Raw genomic sequence first — 19,793 nt, 5'->3', positions numbered from 1 at the left:
ACTGTATTCTAGGACTATATCTCAAGTATCTTGTCAAAGTAAATGAAATTACTAAAATAGATGCACTTTATTCTCACTCAATTGTTAATTGTTTTTTTAACATCATAACCCAATTTTGCTCTTATATATTGTCACTAATTAAATGTCTGGGTTTGAAAGCAGAATTCTCTTCCAAGGACTTCTCTGAGGGTCCAGTGGTTAAGAACCCACCAGCCAATGCAGAGACATAAGTTAGATGCTGTAGAGCAACTAAGCCTGCATGCCACAACTCCTGAAGCCTGTGTGCTCCATAACAATAGAAGCCTGCACATGGCAACCAAGAGTAGCCCCTGCTTGCTGCAACTAGAGAAAGCCTGTGTGTAGCAATGAAGACCCAGCATAGCCAAAATATATAAATAAATAAAATTTAAAAAGAATTCTTCCAAGATCATCTTTTGAGTTTAAACTGCCCCCCTTCATCCCAGTGAACTTCAGTATCTTCATCCATTGACCTTGATCCTTCGTCACTATTCTATGAAGAAATAGCATGAAGGGTAGTAGTTAAGTTTGGTGGGAGACAAACAAATCAGATTCAAATCCTAACTGCCTTGTTTCTTAGGAAAGCAATTTTCCTGGGAAAATTGCTTAATATCTCTATGTCTTAATTTCCTCCTCTGAAAAGCAGGAATAATTGTGAGGATTCAATGAAATGAAGCATATAGCACCCATACCACATAGAAGCAAGAAGATGGAGCCTGCCCAGCCTGGGTCCATATAGGATGATGTTGAACAGTCTCCTGCCACCCCCAGCCAACATGCCGTGGTCATGTATAGCATAGCAAAAGGCAAACTTTCGTTGCTTTAAGCTGTTCAGATATGGGTGTTGTTTGTTACTGCAGCAGAGTCTAATACTAACTTACTGACATAGGAATTGAGACAGAAAGTAGGGCATAGCATAAGCAAACCTAAAATAAATGAGTTGGACATAGCAATCTGTTGGTGGGTAGCAAAGCAGCAGATACTGAAGGCTGAAAAAAGTGAAGATCTCTGTGAGGCAACAGACAAAGTGTTAACATGTTGTTCGTAGTCCCTTGGGAAGAAAATGCTGTATCTATTAAACCTGTAGGTCTAGGAGGGAAAGTTGGAAAACTTAATGCTGGCAATGAGCTCCTGGCTGTTAACTGAGAATTGGCTGGCTTGCAGGTAGAAATGACAGTAACTCCTGGGTATCAACCAACATGCCTGGACTTTGAGCTTAATACTGTGACAAGAAGGAAGAACCCTGAGGTTGTCAGCCTTAGGCAAAGGTTGAGTGTATTTTGTACACAAAAGGACCATGAAATAGTAGTGTTCTTCACAAGTACCCAGTATGACTTGTAGGCATATGGCGGGATGGCACTTTCCAGCCCACCCAATATTAGGTATAATGTTGTTGTTTGTTGTCTTGTTTAGTCACTCAGTGGTGTCCGGCTGTTTGCGACCCTGTGGACTCTAGCCCCCCCCCCCCCCCAGGTTCCTCTGTCCATGGAATTCTCCAGGTAAGAATACTGGAGTGGGTTGCCATTCCCTTCTCCAGGGGATCTTCCTGACCCAGGGATCAAACCTGGGTCTCCTGCACTGGCAGGTGGATTCTTTACCATCTAAGCCACAAGGGAAGCCCTCATAATATCAATATTATTAGGTACAAAATCAAGAAGTAAAGAAGTGAAGCCAAGGAAGTAAACACAGTCCCTTTTAAGTCATGTTACAAAGTCAGGGCTCTAAAGCCTTGAAAAGTTTTCAAAAGAGGAAAGATGTAAGATGGGCTGACCAGAATTACATTTCCCACCAAAACTTAGAATAGGCTGTTTTATAAACAAAATCTATGCATGAATCTGATCATGTGAAATCTGATCAAAATATCTAAAAATAACACAACACAGCATAACACAGCATGGAATAAAAGTGAGAACAGCCTTTTGCCAACCCCAAGCCTCTGTTACTTCCTCAGATTAACATATCAATATTTTGGCGTGCATCTTTTCAAACCTTTTTATTCATGCCTAATTCTTTTGTGATTTGTCTACAAGCATACCTCAGGGATCTTTCAGTTCCAGACCACCACAATAAAGTGAATATCTCAATAAAGCTAGTCACACACATTTTGGGGTTTCCTAGAGCATATGGGAGTTTTCTGTACATTATATGATAGTCTAATACACGTGCAAATAGCATTATGTCTAAGAAAACAATATACATACCTTCATTAAAAATAATGCTGGTGGAAAACTGGTGCTGATAGACTTGCTTCACACAGGGTTGCCACAAACCTTCAATATGTAAAAAATACAGTATCTGCAAAGCTCAATAAAAGGAAATACAATAAAATGATGTATGCTTATAATAATTCTGAAATCAGAAAACCAATAAACATTTACATTATTATGACATTATTATATTATGATAATATAGACCATTCAGTTAAGTTCACTCAGTCATGTCCGACTCTTTGTGACCCCATGGACTGCAGCACGCCAGGCCTCCCTGTCCATCACCAACTCCCGGAGCTTACTCAAACTCATGTCCATTGAGTCGGTGACGCCATCCAACCATCTTATCCTCTGTTGTCCCCTTCTCCTCCCGCCTTCAATCTTTCCCAGAATCACGGTCTTTTCAAATGAGTCAATTCTTCACAGCAGGTGGCCAAAGTACTGGAGTTTCAGCTTCAACATCAGTCCTTCCAATGATTATTCAGGACTAACTTCCTTTAGGATGGACTGGTTGGATCTCCTTTGCAGTCCAAGGGACTCTCAAGAGTCTCCTCCAACACCACAGTTCAAAAGCATGAGTTCTGCACACAGCTTTCTTTACAGTCCTACTCTCACATCCGTACATGACTACTGGAAAAACCATAGCTTTGATTAGATGGACCTTTGTTGGCAAAGTAATGTCTCTGCTTTTTAATATGCTGTCAGGTTGGTCATAGCCTTTCTTCCAAGGAGCAAGTGTCTTTTAATTTCATGGCTGCAGTCACCATCTACAGTGATTTTGGAGCTCAAGAAAATAAACTCTCTCACTGTTTCCATTGTTTCCCCATCTATTTGCCATGAAGTGATATGATCAGATGCCACGATCTTAGTTTGCTCAATGTTGAGTTTTAAGCCAACTTTCTCACTTTCTTCTTTCACTTTCGTCAAGAGGCTCTTTAGTTCTTCTTTGCTTTCTGCCATAAATGTGGTGTCATCTGCATCTCTGAGGTTATTGATATTTCTCCCGGCAATCTTGATTCCAGCATGTGCTTCTTCAAGCCCAGCGTTTCTCATGATGTACTCTGCATATAAGTTAAATAAGCAGGGTGACAATATACAGCCTTGACGTACTCCTTTCCCAATTTGGAATCACTCTGCTGTTCCATGTCCAGTTCTAAGTGTTGCTTCTTGATCTGCATACAGATTTCTCAGGAGGCAGGTCAGGTGGTCTGGTATTCCCATCTCTTGAAGAATTTTCCACAGTTTGTTTTGATCCACACAGTCAAAGTCTTTGGTGTAGTCAATAAAGCAGAAGTAGATGTTTTTCTGGAACTCTCTTGCATTTTCGATGATCCAATGGATGTTGGCAATTTGATCTCTGGTTCCTCATCCTTTTCTAAATCCAGCTTGAATATCTGGAAATTCATGGTTCACGTACTGTTGAAGCCTGGTTTGGACAATTTTGAGCATTACTTTGCTAGTGTGCAAGATGAGTGCAATTTGAGCATTCTTTGGGATTGGAATGAAACTGGCCTTTTCCAGTCCTGTGGCCACTGCTGAGTTTTCCAAATTTACTGACATATTGAGTGCAGTACTTTTATAGAATCATCTTTTAGGATCTGAAATAGCTCAACTGGAATTCCATCACCTCCACTAGCTTTGTTCATAGTGATGACTTTGCATTCCAGGACATCTGGTTCTAGGTGAGTGATCACACCATCGTGGTTATCTGGGTCATGAAGATCTTTTTTGTATACTTCTGTGTATTCTTGCCACCTCTTCTTAATATCTTCTGTTTCTGTTAGGTCCATACCATTTCTGTCCTTTATTGTGCCCATCTTTGAATGAAATGTTCCCTTGGTATCTCTAATTTTCTTGAAGAGATCTCTAGTCTTTCCCATTCTATTGTTTTCCTCTATTTCTTTGTACTGATCACTGACGAAGGCTTTCTTATCTCTCCTTGCTATTCTTTGGAACAGTGCATTCAAATGGGTATATCTTTCATTTTCTCCTTTGCCTTTTGCTTCTTTTCTTTTCACAGCTATTTGTAAGGCCTCCTCAGACAACCATTTTGCCTTTTTGCAATTTCTTTTTCTTAAGGATGGTCTTGATCACTGTCTCCTGTACAATGTCACGAACCTCTGTCCATAGTTCTTCAGGCACTCTATCAGATCTAATCCCTTGAATCTATTTTTCACTTCATTGTATAATCATAAGGAATTTAATTTAGGTCATACCTGAATGGTCTAGTGGTTTTTCCTACTTTCTTCAATTTAAGTCTGAATTTGGCAATAAGGAGTTCATGACCTGAGCCACAGTCAGCTCCCAGTCTTGTTTTTGCTGACTGTATCGAGCTTTCCATCTTTGGCTGCAAATAATATAATCAATCTGATTTTTGTATTGACCATCTGGTGATGTCCATGTGTAGAGTCTTGTGTTGTTGGAAGAGGGTGTTTGTTATGACCAGGGCATTCTTTTGGCAAAACTCTATTAGCCTTTGCCCTGCTTCAGTCTGTACTCCAAGGCCAAATTTGCCTGTTACTCCAGGTATTTCTTGACTTTCTACTTTTGCATTCCAGTCCCCTATAATGAAAAGGATGTCTTTTTTGGGTGTTAGTTTTAGAAGGTCTTGTAAGTCTTCATAGAACCGTTCAACTTCAGCTTCTTCAGCATTACTGATCGGGGCATAGACTTGGATTACCGTGATACTGAATGGTTTGCCTTGGAAACAAACAGAGATCATTCTGTTGCTTTTGAAACTACAACCAAGTACTGTATTTTGGACTCTTTTGTTGACCATGATGGCTACTCCATTTCTTCTGAGGGATTCCTGCCCACAGTAGTAGATATAATGGTCATCTGAGTTAAATTCACCCATTCCAGTCCATTTTAGTTCACTGATTCCCAAATGTCGATGTTCACTCTTGCATCTCCTGTTTGACCACTTCCAATTTGCCTTGATTAGTGGACCTAACATTCCAGGTTCATTATTTATTATTATTAATTTTGAGCTGAGTTGTGCTAGTTTATTTTTCCTTCTCTATGGCTCTAATGTCATGTCTATGCTACTAAAAAGAAGATATTCCTAGAGTGATGTCTGAATTGATTCTTTTTTCCCCAAAGCTCCCATCAAATGTTTTTCCCATATGCTCAAGAAAATCAACTGCCCATCACTTTATGTATTCCATCCCATTCATTTATTTCCTGTAGCTTCGATCGAAATACCTGCTCAGCCCGAAATATTCCACAGTCATAATCCTGGGATATTCTTTCTCTGCTCTCTTGGGTTAGAACCACTGCTTTCTAGATCCTATTTCCTCATTTGTTTCAGATTACTTCCTCATTTGTCAAAAAATACAGCCTCAGGTGACTTCTCAAGAAAGAATAATGGGAGGCTAATTTTAGTGTACCTAAACATATGAAAATGTCTTATAGTACTAATTGCCCCACGTCCCCACTAACATCAAAAGTTCAAAATTTTAGCTGTATTGGTCCATATGAGGTAGTATTGCCTTGTGATCTTAATTTGCGTCTTCCTGATGACTAACGAAGTTGAGAATTTTTCATGGCTATTGGCTATGTAGATATATTTTGTTGAGAACTGACTGTTGAAGTGTTTTGTCCATTTTGAATATCTTTGTCTCTATTATAGATCTGTACAGGTTCTTTATATACTTGAGAAATGAGTCCTTTATGGATATATGTATTTCAAGTATCTTCTCCCCATCTGTGACTTATCTTTTCACTTTCTTAATATTTTTTTATGAACAAAATTTCCTAATTTTATAAAGTCTGATTTTTAAGTTTTTTCTTTTATGGTTAGTGCTCATTATATTCTGTTTATAAAACCTTTGCCTACCCCCATATCATAAAGATAATCTACATTTTATTCTACATGTTTTGTTAGTAACATTTTGCATTTAGGTCACTTAAGTCTATACTGATCTCTAATTTTCTGGTAAGATAGAAGTCAAGGTTTATATTTTTTCATATGGATATGTAATTGCTTTAGCATCATTTATCCTGGAGAAGAAAATGGCAACCCACTCCAGTATTCTTACCTGGAAAATCCCATGGATGGAGGAACCTGGTAGGCTACAGTCTGTGGGGTTGCAAAGAGTTGGACACAACTGAGCGACTTCACTTCACTTCACTTAGCATCATTCATAGAAAAGACCAACCTTTCCCTTAAGTGAAATAGTACATTTGGTTTACATGAATATAGATTAACTTGATATATATTTATGATTTATATACATTTATGTTAACTTGACTATATAAACTTGAAAAATATATAGCCTATTTTATATAATATGCCACACTGTCTTAATTATTATACATTCATAGCATGCTAGTCAGTCAGTCAGTTCAATCGCTCAGTTGTGTCTGGCTCTTTGCGACCCCATGAACCGCAGCACCCCAGGCCTCCCTGTCCATCACCAATTCCCGGAGTTCACTCAGACTCACGTCCATCGATTCTGTGATGCCACCCAGCCATCTCATCCTCTGTCGTCCCCTTCTCCTCCTGCCCCCAATCCCTCCCAGCATCAGAGTCTTTTCCAATGAGTCAACTCTTTGCATGAGGTGGCCAAAGTATCGGAGTTTCAGCTTCAGCATCATTCCTTCCAAAGAAATCCCAGGGCTGATCTTCAGAATGGACTGGTTGGATCTCCTTGCAGTCCAAGGGACTCTCAAGAGTCTTCTCCAACACCACAGTTCAAAAGTATCAATTCTTCGGCGCTCAGCTTTCTTCACAGTCCAACTCTCACATCCATACATGACCACTGGAAAAACCATAGCCTTGACTAAATGGACATTTATTGGCAAAGTAATGTTTCTACTTTTCAATATGCTATCTAGGTTGGTCATAACTTTTCTTCCAAGGAGTAAGCGTCTTTTAATTTCATGGCTGCAGTCACCATCTGCAGTGATTTTGGAGCCCCCCAAATGAAGTCTGACACTGTTTCCACTGTTTCCCCATCAATTTCCCATGAAGTGATGGGACCAGATGCCATGATCTTCGTTTTCTGAATGTTGAGCTTTAAGCCAACTTTTTCACTCTTCACTTTCACTTTCATCAAGAGGCTTTTAGTTCCTCTTCACTTTCTGCCATAAGGGTGGTGTCATCTTGCTAGTAGGACTATATATTTTCCTTTTTTTGGCCACACCTCATGGCATGGCAGAGAAGGCAATGACACCCCACTCCAGTACTCTTGCCTGGAAAATCCCACAGACGGAGGAGCCTGATGGGCTGCAGTCCATGGGGTTGCTAAGAGTCGGACATGACTGAGCGACTTCACTTTCACTTTTCACTTTCATGCATTGGAGAAGGAAATGGCAACCCACTCCAGTATTCCTGCCTGGAGAATCCCAGGGACGGGGGAGCCTAGTGGGCTGTCGTCTATGGGGTCGCACAGAGTCGGACACGACTGAAGCAACTTAGCAGCAGCAGCAGCAGCAGCATGGCATGTGAGCTCTTAGTTCCTTGGCCAGGGATTGAATCTGTGTCCACTGCCGTGGAAGCATGGAGTCTTAGCCAACTGGATTGCTAGGAAATTCCAGAACTATAAATTATAAATTGGGACAACCACTTTGGAAAAGTCTGGAAGTGTCTATTAAATCTAAACATACACTACTCAGGGACTTCCCTGGCAGTCCAGTGGTTAAGACTGCTCGTTTCCAATGCAGGGGGCTCAGGTTGGTTCCCTGGTCAAGGAACAAGATCCCACATGCCATGAGCCAGGGTCAAAAATAAAAATAAATAAATAAAAATCTGTAAAAACAAAACAAAATAAGACACCATATACTACTCTATGATCTAGGAATCTGACTCCTACATATATGCATATGTCTACCAAAAGATATACAAAAATAATTAGAGCAGCTTTACTCACGATAACTGAAAATTGGAAACAAACCTGAAACAAACCAGATGTCGATTAATGGAAGAATGGGTAAATGAATTTCAGTGGCATCACACAACTGAAGGTAACACCACCATAAAAAAGGACAAACTTCTGCTGCACACAACATGAATGATCCACAGGAAGACTTTTGAACAGAAGGCACAAAACTGCATATACTACAGGATTCTATGAATATGAAATTCAGAGCTTGCAAAAAACGAGTATATATTAGCAGTCAGAACAGTGATTATCTCTAAGGGTTGTGGTATTGACTTTCAAGGGGCAAGAGGGAAATCAGGTTTCTAGAAATGTTCTGGATCTCAATCTGCATGGGGTTACATGGTGCCTACATACATAAAAAATGGCTCGAGTTGTACACTCAAGATTAGTGTCCATTATACACTTAGCTTTACATACATTATATAATCAACAAGTGATTTGAAAAAGAAAAAAAAATGGAAGTCATAAAATATCTTTTTTTTTTATTTTTTTTTATTTTTTTTTATATAAAATATCTTTATTCTGCCTTACAATTGAGTATTTAGCTGGGTTATAGAGAGATCAAACTAGTCAATCTTTTTTTTTTCTTTTTTTCTAAAAAATTTTATGTATTTTAGTTGGAGGCTGATTATAATATTGTAGTGGTTTTGCCATACATTGACATGAATCCACCATGGCTGTACATGTGTTCCCCATCCTGAACCCCCCTCCCACCTCCCTCTGGATCATCCCAGTGAACCAGCCCTGAGCACCCTGCTCATGCATCAAACCTGGACTGGGGATCTGTTTCACATATGATAATATACATGTTTCAATGCTATTCTCTCAGATCTTCCCACCCTCTCCCTCTCCCACAGAGTCCAGAAGACTGTTCTATACATCTGTGTCTCTTTTGCTGTCTCGCATACAGGGTTATCATTACCATCTTTCTAAATTCCATATATATGTGTTAGTATACTGTATTGGTGTTTTTCTTTCTGGCTTGCTTCACTCTGTATAATAGGCTCCAGTTTCATCCACCTCATTAGAGCTGATTCAAATGTATTCTTTTTAATGGCTGAGTAATACTCCATTGTGTATACATACCACAGCTTTCTTATCCATTCATCTGTTGATGGACATCTAGGTTGCTTCCATGTCCTGGCTATTATAAACAGTGCTGCGATGAACATTGGGGTACATGTGTCTCTTTCAATTCTTCAAACCAGTCAATCTTAAAGGAAATCAACCCTGAATACTCACTGGAAGGACTGATGCTGAAGCTGAAGCTCCAGTATTTTGGTCATCTGATGCAAACAGTCGACTCATTGGAAAAGTCCCTGATGTTGGGAAAGATTGAGGGCAGAAGGAGAAGAGGACATCAGAGAATGAGATGGCTGGATGGCATCACCAATGCAATGGATAGGAACCTGGGCAAACTCCGGGAGATGGTAAGGGACAGGGAGGCCTGGCATCCTGCAGTCCATGGGGTCACAAAGAGTTGGACATGACTGGGCACCTGAACATCAACCAGCTTATAGAACATGAACTGTGTGCTTCCTCCTTGATTTTCTCAAATGTCTCCTTTCTTTCCCTCATGTCAGAGCCCCATCTGTGTGGGGTGGCTCCTTTCTCCCCAGACTTCAATGAAACGTCCCAATGCAAAGCATGACATCTTGTTTCTCTCATGTCACTGAGACTGGACCATAGAGTGCAAAAGCGTGGGTTAGAGGCTGGGGGCATGGGAGGAGGGTGATGAAAGGGAAAATCTTTCTCCTCTATTTCACTTCTGGTTGCCAAATATGGATGGATTTTGCCCCAACTGACCAATTCTCTAACACCAGCTGGGTGTCCTACAACTCAATTCAGTTTTGACACCCTCTATTAATATCTGGAGTTATCAACAGATTTCACAAATTAAAGGTTCAGTCCCATCTGAAATAGATGAAAAGCATACTTTTTTAACTTGACCCAACTTCCCTGGTGGCTCAGATGGCAGAGCACACCTCTTGCACTTTAATCATTGCTTTAAACTCTGCTTTCAAGGGAACCTAGTCTGAGACCAAATAGAACTCAAAGTTGAATATAACTTGTAACAAAATTATGAGGAGCTATGGAAGTTCAGGATCTTTAAGTCTGCAGTGTTGGTAGAAACTGTGATTCTTTCTACATTATGGGTTAGCTGTGTTTTGATTTGTTTGATTGTGCTTTGTGTAGGCTGTTTCCATTTTGCTTTAACCTGATATTCTGAAATTTTGTAACACTGTGTCTAGATGTGGAGATTTGCTTACAATGGACTGGTTTATTCAGTGGAATCCTATCCGCATGATAACTTGTGTTATTTAGCTCAGAGAAATTATCTTCTCTCTTTGATGATTTTCTCCCACCTGCTATCCCTGCACTCTTTCTGGAATTTTCATTAGTTGGATGATGTTCTACTCTTTTTAGTCACAGTTGTCACTATTCTCTTCCTTTATACCTGGTATTTCCAGGTCCCTAAACCCTCTGGCAGTCCTGAATATTCATTGGAAGGACTGATGCCGAAGGTGCAATACTTTGGCCACCTGATGTGAAGAACTGACTCATTTGAAAAGACTCTGATGCTGGGAAAGATTGAAGGTGGGAGGAGAAGGGGACGACAGAGGATGAGATGGTTGGATGGCATCACCGACTCGATGGACATGAGTTTGAGCAAGCTCCGGGAATTGGTGATGGACAGGGAAGCCTAGTGTGTTGCAGTCCATGGGGCTGCAAAGAGTTGGACACGACTGAGTGACTGAACAAAATTGAAACCCTCTGGCATCATTCAAGACAGGTAGGCATCTTCCTGAGCTTTAGCCTCCTCTTCACATAATTCTGGTTTTGGTCTTCTTCATCCCAATTCATGAATTACCACTTCCTTGCCAATTACCCAGCTTCTAGGAATATAGTGAAATCTTCTATCCCTTGATGGCCCTCTTTTATTCTTTTTGCATGGGTTATGCTATTATTATTTTTAAATGTACTTTATAAGTCTTGGGAGAACGGGGAAGAAAATTACTTAGGGTCAGTTCATCTCGAACTGGAAGTGTCTAAATTTTTATTATGTAGTTGAATCTGTCTTTTCCATGTGACTTGTGGGTTTTGTGTTTTTTCCCCTAAGTGCTAGGCATGCTTTGGGTTCATTTTCCCAGTTTAATCTTCACTTAAAGAAGAGCTTACCATTCTCTGCCATCTGAAAGCAATCAACACCACCTGCAGCAGAGCTTTATCCAGCAGGTCAAAACTTCCTCATTTCTGAAAATAACTAATTTTGTTTTTAAATACCAGTAAAAGAAAACGAAAAGTAAAAAAAAAAAAAAATTGTTAGTGCATCCTGTATTTTTTCATTTTCAGCAGATTTAAGGCATTATTTTCAGAAGAAGAAAACTATTTTTCTTCTTTTAATGTCTTACATATCACATAACTTTGTTTTCCCCTCCCCACTTTGAAAGCAATCTAATTCTGTATTTTTTTCTTTAATTATAAACAAAGTTTGCTTTTTAAAGGAAAATCTACACAAGTTTTCCTTGTCTTTCTCCAAGAAATGTGGACTTTCCTATAGTGGACAGGGATACACTAACTATACAAAACCCACAATAGACATAACTTGGACATACTAATAGTGCAAAACTTAAGCCATCTAGGAACACCCTGAAATGAGTCATTTTCAATGTCTGAACTTTCCAGATAACTGAAAATTTACCCTTTAAACAGAGACAAAAATCTTAACCATTGTGCATGTGCTGACTAACATGATTTAACTCTTTTTTTTTCTTTTTTTGAATGGAGTAGAGCTTCCTTGGTGGCTCAGATAGTAAAGAATCTGCCTGCAATGCGGGAGACCTGGGTTCGATCCCTGGGTTAGGAAGATCCCCTGGCAAAGGGAATGGCAGCCCACTCCAGTATTCTTGCCTGCAGAATCCCATGGACAGAGCAGCCTGGTGGGCTACAGTCCATGGGGTTGCAAAGAGTCAGACATGACTGAGCAACTAACACTTTCAATAAAAACATCACTGCCATCACACAGGATATTGTGTCAAATTGTAGGCTGTAATTAATATTCTCCACCCTTTAGGTTCTGGCAAGTACAATGACCAGAGAAAAAGCTTGGTGTATATAGCATGTGTTGAATATGAATGAATAATTACAGTACAAAAAAAGGGATACAATACAATGTCGTCTTTATGTTTTGTTGAGGTATATGGACTTCTTTTCCCCTACACTAAATGACTCCAGATTGCTATGCTTCTGAGTTTTTGACTCTGCTGTAGCATGTCTTTCTTTGCCCTTTCTTTAGGTTCTCAAATGTCACTTGATACCACTCTGTCCTGTTGTTTTTTTGTCATTAAGTCGTGTTCGACTATTTGCAACCCCATGAACTGTAGCACGCCAGGCTCCTCTGTCCTTCACTATCTCCCGGAGTTTACTCAAATTCTTGTCCACTCAGTCAGTGATGCTATCTAACCATCTCATCCTCTGCTGCCCTCTTCTACTTCTAACTTGCCACTTCTCATCAACTATGGATTTGGGACCAAGATCACTAAGCTTGTTATGGCAAGCATGAAAATGCTGAGTGAATTTCAGATTGGCTTGGGCAGAGTTATATGTACTGTTTGTGGATTTTAGTTCTATTTTGGTGGCTCATACACTTCCTCCTGCCCTCATCCCCAGTTTTTAGTTCTGTTTCAGATAGACTGTCTGATAGCTTATTGCTGCATAGATAGGACAAGGTGCTATCTATTGGGTTAGAACTGTCTAAAATAAACTACTTGTATTTTCTACATGGCAACACCTTTGGGATCCATGATCCCAGGGATTTTCCAAGCAAGTATAACTCCACATCAGTCATGATAATTCAGAGGATATTGTGTTTTTACTCAAAGTAAAGCCAACGTGTTCTTTATGGTAATCCCCAGAAAAAAATTTCTCATGCAGTGTCAACAAGTATATTATCACCTTCAACTCTCATCCTAGACCTGTCTAATCAGCAGCTTTGTCATGTAACAAATTATTCTAAAGTTAGAGGCTTAAAACAAGAACTTTTTTACTATTTTCTATGCATCTAGAGGTCATTTGGGTGATTCTGCTGATTTAAGCTGAGCTCCCTTAAACATTCACAGTCAGTGGTGGGTTTTGCCTAAGAAGTTCTGTTAGCCTTGGGCCCTTGTATGTCTGGCATCTCGGCTGGCACTACTAGGCTGGATCTGTTCTGTTCTCCACACTTGACCTTTGAGCAAGCTAGCCTGGGCATAGTGCCATGGAAAAGGCAGAAGGGCAAAAGAGAACAGAGAAGCAGGCCAGGTTTCTTGAGGCCTAGACTCTGCAACTCACACATCAATTTCACTGCATTCCACTGGTCAGTGTCAAGTCATAAGGATAACCGAGGTTTAAGGGGTGAGTGAATAGACTCCTGCTCTTGCTGGAAGAAACCGTGAAGCCACATTGCAGAGGACATGGATACAGAGAGTAGTGGAAACTCAGGGCCAGATGGCAATCATTGGAAACATTTACTTTTTTTTTTAAGCAAGGAAAAATAATCACTCCATTTTATTATAATATTCCCTATTTTGTTTCACTCCTTCTAATTAATGCTGGTATCATCTAGTGATGTTCCAATTATCTTTCCCCTATTTCCATCTCCACATTCTTTGATACACAATATCTTAAAGAGGAAGACTTCTTAAAATGCATTTTTCTGCCAAGCACATGGAAAGTAAAATTTGCTGAATGGTTTCTACAAAGGAAAAAGGTGCAAAACCTCATATTCTTAAAAGGAGGTTGACAGTAAAATTACATCGTGAGTTGGATGTGGTCAAACCCGCTGTTGCCTTTGAGCTATCAAGTGACAGGCACAGTGGTCCTAGAAGAATGGAACAGCAAGTGATAAATGCACCAGGAAGCTGACAACAGAGACACTTGACTTGAATATTTTAGCCATGGGTGGGTGCTGCTGAGCTCCCAACTGAAAAACAGGGTCATCAGAGAGGTCTGCGGAACGTCATTAGCTACATATGGAATAATTACTATGTGAATTGTATGCTCTGGTGATTTTCAGCCAATACAGGCACATTAACTATTCCTGGGAGATGTTTAGAAGCATGATTCTTTTTTCTTATCAACAAATGCAAGGAGATCTGAAATTTCCTCTGGAATCTCAGGAAAGATAAAGGTGGTTCATTCCTTCTGCCCTGAATTTCCCTCCATCTGATGTGAAAGAGGGATGTTTCACTTCTTCTATGTGAGTGGGAGGGCTAGTGATTTTTATTGTTACTTAATTGGGAATTGCATGACTCGAAAGAGGAAGCAGTGTTTAGCAAGCAAGTGATTTACTATAATGGTAAACTTGGTGATTACTTAATATTCTCATGTGATTCTAAAACTTAAGATTTTTGAGCCTCATTTTTTTTTAGTATAAATCAGATTTTACTGTATTTGGAGTAGTCTTCTCTGAAGGATGAAGTTTCAGAATGTAATATTTTGGACTGTTTCCCAAAGTCAGATAGCTAATAGTTCTCAAAGTAAGATCAAGAAAATAAACTCAGAGAGGCCACTATTCATGTATTATCTTTCTTGGTACCTCCTTTTGTCCACAAAATAGTATATATCAGGACTGAGTTTCCTCTTCTACTTTATAAAGTATCCCAATTCCTTGAAGATTGCAAATCTGTTGGTATTAATTATTATTAACTGGAATATCCAATTCCTGAGGCTATTTTATTTCCCAACCATCACCACAGGATAATAAAGACTACAGTTTTAAAAAAATCTCAGGGTACCTGGTTGATCTTTTGCCTAGTATTTAGAAAACTCTACGGGTCATATTTTTGCCAAGAGAATGCACTGGTCATAGCAAACAGCCTCTTCCAACAACACAAGAGATGACTCTACACATGGACATCACCAGATGGTCAATACAAAAATCAGATTGATTATATTCTTTGCAGCCAAAGATGGAGAAATCAGCAAAAACAAGACCGGGAGCTGACTGTGGCTCAGCTCATGAACTTCTTATTGCCAAATTCAGACTTAAATTGAAAAAAGTAGGGAAAACCACTAGACCATTCAGGTATGACCTAAATCAAATCCTTTATGATTATACAGTAGAATTGACAAATAGATTCAAGGGATTAGATCTGATAGACTGCCTGAAGAAATGTGGATGGAGGTTCATAACACTGTACAGGAGGCAGTGATCAAAACATTCCTCAAGAAAAAGAAATGCAAAAAGGCAAAATGGTTGTCTGAGGAGGCCTTACAAATAGCGGAGAAAAGAAGAGAAGCGAAAGGCAAAGGAGAAAAAGAAAGATATACCAATTTGAATGCAGAGTTCCAAAGAATAGCAAGGAGAGACAAGAAAGCCTTCCTCAGTGACCAGTGCAAAGAAATAGAGGAAAAGAATAGAATGGGAAAGACTAGAGATCTCTTCAAGAAAATTAGAGATACCAAGGGAACATTTCATGCAAAGATGGGCTCAATAAAGGACAGAAATGGCATGGACCTAACAGAAGCAGAAGACATTAGGAAGAGGTGGAAACATTATGCCAAGTGAAAGAAGTTAATCACCAATGACTACATATTGAATGATTCCGTTTATAAGAAAAGCCCAGAATAAGCAAATTCAATCCATAGAGACAGAAAGTAAATGGATGTTTGTCTAAGACTGGGGAGATTAGAGGGAAATGGGGAGTGACTGTTAATGGTACAGGGCTTCTTTAAAGGGTGATGAAATGTTTTAAAATTGATTATGGTGACAGTTCCACACTCAGTGAATAGACTAAAAACCGCTACAGTCTACACTTTAAATGGGTTAATTGTATGGTCTGTGAGTTACAACTCAATAGAGCTGCTATTAAGAGAAACAGACCAGGAGAAACTGTAACATACTGATCTTGTCCTTTAGAGTTTTGATATTCAGGATTCTTCTGCATGATTATTATTTAAAAAAATATTGCACTGATACTAAAAAATATATATATATAAAGAAGAGGCAGCAAGAATATACAGAGGAACTATACAAAAAAGAGCTTAATGACCTGGATAAACACCATGGGGTGATCGCTCACCTAAAGCCAGACATCCTGGAGTGTGAAGTCAAGTGGCCCTTAGGAAGAATCACTACGAACAAAGCTAGTGGAGGTGATGGAATTCCAGCTGAGCTATTTCAAATCCTGAAAGATGATGCTGTGAAGGTGCTGCACTCAATATGCCAGCAAATTTGGAAAACTCAGCAGTGGCCACAGGACTGGAAAAGGTCAGTTTTCACTCCAATCCCAAAGACATGCAATGCCAAAGGATGTTCAAACTACTTCACAATTGCACTCATTTCACATGCTAGCAAGGTCATGCTCAAAATTCTTCAAGCTAGGCTTCATTAGTATGTGAACTGAGAACTTTCAGATGTATAAGCTGGATTTAGAAAAGGCCGAGGAACCAGAGATCAAATTGCCAACATCTGTTGGATTATAGAAAAAGCAAGAGCATTCCAGAGAAACATCTACTTCTGCTTCTTTGACTATGCTAAACCCTTTGCGTGGATCATAACAAACTGGAAAAGTTTTAAATAGATGGGAATAACAGACCACCCGACCTGCCTCCTGAGAAACCTGTATGCAGGTCAAGAAGCAACAGTTAGAACCTGGCGTGTAACAATGGACTGTTTCCAAATTGGGAAAGGAGAATGTCAAGGCTCTCACCCTGCTTATTTAACTTATATTCAGAGTATTTAATGCAAAATGCCAGGCTGGATAAAGCACAAGCTGGAATCAAGATTGCCGGGAGAAATATAAATAATGCCAGATATGCAGATGATACCACCCTTATGGCAGAAAGTGAAGAGGAACTAAAGAGCCTCTTGATGGTGAAAGAGGAAAGTAGATAAGCTGGCTTAAAACTCAAAACTGGCTTCTTCCTCATGCAATTTTATTTCATAACACACACACAACAATATTGACAATAACTGGCTTTTTCTGACAGAAATCCTTTATGAATAAAATAAATATCAAAAACATGGATTTCATAAATATTATTGAATCACTTTGAAGCCTTTTCTCCAAGCAAAATAATTCCATTTCTTAATAGGTCCATTCTAAAGTGAAAATTAGGTTATGGGATAAATAGTGACGTAGGAGGCTTCCCTGGTATTGTTTGTTTGTTGTTTTAGTTGCTAAATCATGTTCCAATCTTTGCTACCCCGTGGATTGTAGTCCACCGGGCTCGTTTGTCCACAGGCTTTCCCAGGCCAGAATACTGGACTAGGTTGCCATTTCCTTCTCCTCAGGATCTTCCCAATCCAAGGATCAAACCGGCTCTCTTGTGCCTCCTCGGTGGTAAAGAATCTGTTTATCCATGCAGGAGATGTGGGTTTGATCCCTGGTCAGGGAAGATCCCACATACTGCAGAGCAACTAAGCCCGTTTGCCACAACTACTGAAGCCCTAGCACCCTAGGGCCCTTCTCCACAACAAGAGAAGCCACCACAATAAGAAGTCCTCGAACTGGAAATAAAAAGTAACCCCTGCTTGCCACAACTAGAGAAAGTCCACACAGTGCAAGGAAAATCCAACACAACCAAAAATTAATACATAGTGGCATAGGAGAACCCAGCTTTCTAATCTCCTTACAAAGATTAATGACTGGACACTTCCTGAACAAAAACAGCTCTGGGAGACATCTGGAGTCCACTTAGGAACTGTTAGCGACACTGTGGAACAACAACAACAAAAACTCCTGTGAATCATCACATAAAAAGAGAAGAAAAAACAAATTCATTTTGCCCACATCATTCCCTGCCACCACCCCCCTTCCCAAGCAGGCATTGTTCAGGGCCAAGAAGGAACCTCCCAGTTAGAAAGAGTTGCCCTCACCAGTAACTCACCCCTTCCCTAAGAGTGGCATGAATGACAGCTTCCTTGGGTTCTTAGGACACTGCAGGAAGGTTCTGCTTCAGTTTCACCCCCACCCCACTGGCCAAATTGAGAGGTCAATATAGCCGGCTACGAATCAGGAGGAAACGCAGAGGCTAGCTGCTATTAGCAGACACGCAGTGGGAGAGAGTGTGGTTCATGGAGACCCGCTCTGCAGAAAAACTCTGCAGGTTTCTCCATTGATGAAGGCAATGGCCAGCACACATGCGTGGACCCCCTGCTGATGTCTCCAGCCTTTGCCCCACAGGTAGTCTGTTCAGTGATGCTTAACACCTGAGTCTTGCCCCGCCCCCTACCCTAGCACTGCCACCCCGCCCCCACCGGAAGCTGGTCACACCTGCAGGCACTGAGGTCTGGGTGGCTGGGCAAGTGTAAGATACCAGCCATCCGAGTCCCTCCCCACCTCTACCAGCACCGTGGAGTCAGGCTCACAGCCAGCCTAGCGCCCACCCCTCAGTGACCCCACTGCCAGGCCTGCCCTGGAAGCGAGCGCCTGCAGCTGTGCACCTGCATACCACTGGCTTGACGCCAGTCATTGGCCTCTGACTGCAGCCTGCAAGCTGGAGTGTGCATCCCTGGGTGAGTGCTCAGCCATGGGTGAGTGCACCAACAACCAGGGCCCCCACAGCAGCTTGTGAGCTGGGATCCAGCCATGTTCTGTCACTGGCCAGCACCACCCTGCCCACCTGTACCTAGCACCTCCAGCTTTGCTCCACGCCCCCAGCCTGAACGCATCACCAGCCTACACCACAGTGTACACCCTGCAGGGGAGTGTCTGCAGCTGCAGGAGAACATGTCAACAGCCAGATCCCCAGCAGCTACTAGAGGGCACATGGTTAGACTGGCCCTTGCTACCAGCCCTGGTTCCTACCACTACGAGTGTGTCTGCAAGGAGCCTCCTCCACTGCATGGGAACTGCAGCTGGCTGCCACAACCAAGTGTGTGTATGCCACCAGCTCTGGCCATCCCCACTGCCTACACTAGCTAGCAGAACTGGAGGTACTGTTTAGCAGCCACTACGGAATCCCTCTCCCCCATTCAGTACTCACCAAGGACCACACAGTTTTCTGTACTGTGGAGTCCAGCAGCCCGAGCTGAAGAGACATCACGTTTCCCCAGACTGGGCGCTGCAACATACCCCCAAGCTCGGGACCCTGGACCAGGTGACACAGAGTCACCATATGATCCAGTATGCTCCTCTTGCAGGTAAATGGTTTCCTTCCCTAAACTCAGTTCATGAAGTCTGGAAGAAGTGACTGCTTCTTCAAATATGCTGACACCTATTTGAGGCTATGGGAATGATGAAGAATCAGGAAACATGCTTCCACCAAAGGGATATAGTAAAATTTCAGTAATTGGCCTCAAAGAAATGGAGATCTAGGAATTGTCCAATAAAGAGTTCAAAATAATTACAGATGCTCAGAGTGCTACAAGAGAACACAGATAAACAACTTAATGATATCAGGAAAAATATAAGAACAACATGAGAAGTTCAACAGAAAGATAGAAAAAAAGGAAAAAAAATAAACAGAATTTTGGGGGCTGAAGAATACAATAATTGAAGAAGTCAGTATAGAACAGCAGAATTTAGCAAACAGAAGAGAGAATCTTTGAGCAAGAAGAGAGACCAAGTGAAATTATCCAATAAAGGAGTAAGAAAAAAAAAACATGGAAAAGGATGAAGAAAGCCTGGGGGATTATGGGACACGATAAAAAATCATGTATACACCATTAGAGTTTTAGAAGAGAGTCGGAAAG

The 19,793-nt window shown here is 40.8% G+C and overlaps 1 long non-coding RNA gene across 4 annotated transcripts in view; it reads right to left on the bottom strand.

Moving 5' to 3' along the window:
* The window catches only part of LOC121818383 (uncharacterized), a 38,381-nt gene extending 20,213 nt beyond the window's left edge, over positions 1 to 18,168 (bottom strand). For 2 of the 4 annotated variants that reach the window (XR_009598935.1, XR_009598934.1), the window contains exons 1-2: positions 11,294 to 18,168; positions 2,220 to 9,432 (exon numbers count right to left, since the gene is read on the bottom strand). This is a non-coding gene — a long non-coding RNA (uncharacterized LOC121818383). Of the gene's footprint in view, positions 1 to 2,219 lie in introns of all 4 variants that reach the window. The other 2 variants (XR_009598936.1, XR_006058438.2) reach the window with 2 other exon arrangements.
* Between the last annotated feature and the right edge of the window lie 1,625 nt (positions 18,169 to 19,793).

The sequence above is a fragment of the Ovis aries genome, chromosome X (genome assembly GCF_016772045.2).
Source record: "Ovis aries strain OAR_USU_Benz2616 breed Rambouillet chromosome X, ARS-UI_Ramb_v3.0, whole genome shotgun sequence".
Taxonomy (NCBI): domain Eukaryota; kingdom Metazoa; phylum Chordata; class Mammalia; order Artiodactyla; family Bovidae; genus Ovis; species Ovis aries.
This window is presented reverse-complemented; position numbering and strand designations above follow the sequence as displayed.